Here is a 2,908-nt window from a genome sequence, read left to right on the forward strand (position 1 = left end):
CTATTCATATCGAATGCTTTACATCCGAACACGCATAATCCCGTCAATGGATAACCGGATACCTACCTACCTAGTTGCCCACTGCGTCGATACACCTATGCTTGGCCTATTGCAGAACTCCATAATTGTCGGCCTTGGGCGATGTTCCTCCAGTTTTCCCGAATTTTAGGGTTCCCAGGTCCGATTCAACCGCGTGCAACCAGCGTGTTCGTGGGCTTTCACGAAGTCGCTGGCCTCTATCCGGTTCTCTGTTGAATATTGTTTTCGCTACTCTTTCTTCCGACATTCGCACTGTGACCAGCCCACTGAAGTGTGTCGTATTTTATACGTTTAAAAATATTTTCTTCTTTGTACACTCGATCTCGTGTTTCATGCGTCTGCGCCACAAACCATTTTTTAGTTTCCCTCGAAAGCTCTCCGGTACGCCTCTTTTAACGTCCATGCTTCATGTCCATAAAGGGCCACTGGTAGAATCAGAGTTTTGTATAGAGCAAATTTCGTTTTCGTCTGCATGTTGCGGGACCTAAGCTGCCCTTCTACGCGTAATTGTCCCATGTTACCTTCGATGAAAAAATCCAAACTCGAGTCGAGTCCTACTGAAAAAATTAAGTTGTTGTTTGATGATAATATAGACTGAATACTGAAAATCGTTTAAATAAATAGTGATTCGGTTTATGTTCTGGAAAAGGGTTGCCTAGGCTTACAATATCCCAAAAAAATTTGTTAAATTTTAAGATCCAATCGATTTTGAAATCAGTGGGACAAACTGACTTGAGTTTGGTTTTTTTCATCAAAGGTAACATGGGACAATTATACATAGTACGGCAGTAAGCTGGTTACGTAATTCGTAGATGCCCCTATTTGCAGCAGCAATACGTCTTTTGACTTCACGGCAAACGTCATTATTACACGTCACAAGCGTTCCAAGGTAAACAAATTCTTCAACAATTCCAAACACATTCCCAACAAGCACTACCGCAGCACCACAGCACTACTGCCGTATGCGCCATTTTACAACATGTTTTCCATTTTTCTGTTAAAGAGTACGATGAGTACTACTAGTTAACACCATTTTTGGAAAATGGCGTATACGTTACTTTGCTAGATTACGGCAGACTAGGACATACTCTATCTCTACCCGCAACCATGTACTTTGTCTTGGTAGAGTTAATAGTTAAGCCTATCCTCTCTATCTCCCTCTTCAGTGGAACAAAAGCCTCCACTACTGCTCTGCAATCGATTCCAATGAGGTCGATGAAGTCCGCAAAACCCAGGAACATATGCGACTGTACGATGATAGTTCAACAAATCTACGAAGTGATCCTTCCACATGGATGCCATCGGGGGCAGCAGGGACTTTGTCCAAGGGCTTGACGACCCCTCCCCATGGCCACTGCGAGTTAGACTGGGACCATCGTCCCTAACCCCTAATCCCAAGGCGTCAAGCGACCCGTGCCGAGGGGATGCATGGCCAGGGGGGTGAAATAATAATCTAGGCCTTCAACGGAGCCTGTGGGGTACCTGGGCACCCTCCACAGTAATTGTCCCTTACCGCGTCATGCTGGGCTCTGGCGTGGTGGACCTCTTTTCCCGAGCAACTCGTGGGTCCAAAATGGAAAACCAAGGCAATTCTTCAACTAGTGGTAGTAGTGTAGGCGACAACCCCTTCGCAAGAAGTGGGTTGTTCAGGTCTCCGCCTAGGAGGCCAGAGGCAATAGTCGGCAGCTCAGTGCGCAGCGCCAGCGTGGGTCACTTAACCTTCCTCTCGGCTAAAAAAACGCCGGTAGAGGTTATTGACGGCCCATGGCTTGTGGAGGCGATGAACCGCAAACGCGATGGGCTTTCGGCCTTCGAGGTGGCGACGGAACAGCTGGACGCCATCATCGACTTTGCGTCATCGAAGCATAATATCAGTAAGGACCTCAAGAGGAGCTTGCTGAAACTTCGAAAGTCGATGTTGGACGCCAAGCTGGAAACGGTGGTCGGGACGGCCAAGTGCGAACCCGTGAAATCCTTGGAGTCGAGGTCTACCCAGACTGAGGACCAAGAATTCGCGGATTTGGGCAAGGTCGAATAGACCGAGGGCGTGCCAGCGAAGACGGTGGTGCCAAAGTCTACCCAGACTGAGGCTCAAGTATTCGCGGGCACGTCGGGGGTGACTGCTTCAACGGAGCAGACACAAAAACGGGGAGACAGTCTCAAAGGGATGAGCTCCCTGGGGGCCGCCCCAAAACGCGGAGGGTTACTACCCCGAACAAGGGTAGTGGGGCTGGGAAGCTGAACCCCGGCCAGGTACCTCAAAAACTGCAAAGGTCCGTCCACCCAGGAAAGACGGTGGTAAGGGGTTACGGCAGGCTGAGAGCTCTCATCCGCACCAGACCAGGGAAATAGAGGGGGATGACGCTTCCTGGACCCTGGTCAAGAACAAGAGGAAACCAAAGACGTCAAGGGCCGAAAAGAAGGCCCAGGAGAATGCGGGTAGCAAGAAGTTTAGGGTAGGCGCCAATCGCTCCAGGGGCGATGCCCTAGTCATCACGGCGGACGAGGCTAAGTACTCGGACGTCTTTAAGGCGATGAGGAGAGACGTCAAGCTCGGTGAACTAGGCGCCGACGTACGTCGAATCAGACGTACCCGGATGGGCGAGATGATCCTTGAGCTGAAGCGGGGGGCGCAAAAGGGCGCCGCCTACAAGAAGTTGGCGGAGGAGGTCCTAGACGAGACGGTCAAGGTGAGGGCACTCACCACGGAGGTGAATCTAAGGGTTAAAGACCTGGACGAGATCACCGAAGTCGAAGAGCTCGTCACGGCACTGCGGCGACAGTGTGAAGTGGAGACGCCCACCGCAGCCGTTCGGCTACGGAAAGGTCCGGCAGGGACGCAGGTAGCATTGGTTCGGCTATCTGCAGC

The sequence above is a fragment of the Armigeres subalbatus genome, chromosome 3, assembly GCF_024139115.2.
Source record: "Armigeres subalbatus isolate Guangzhou_Male chromosome 3, GZ_Asu_2, whole genome shotgun sequence".
In the NCBI taxonomy this organism is placed as follows: domain Eukaryota; kingdom Metazoa; phylum Arthropoda; class Insecta; order Diptera; family Culicidae; genus Armigeres; species Armigeres subalbatus.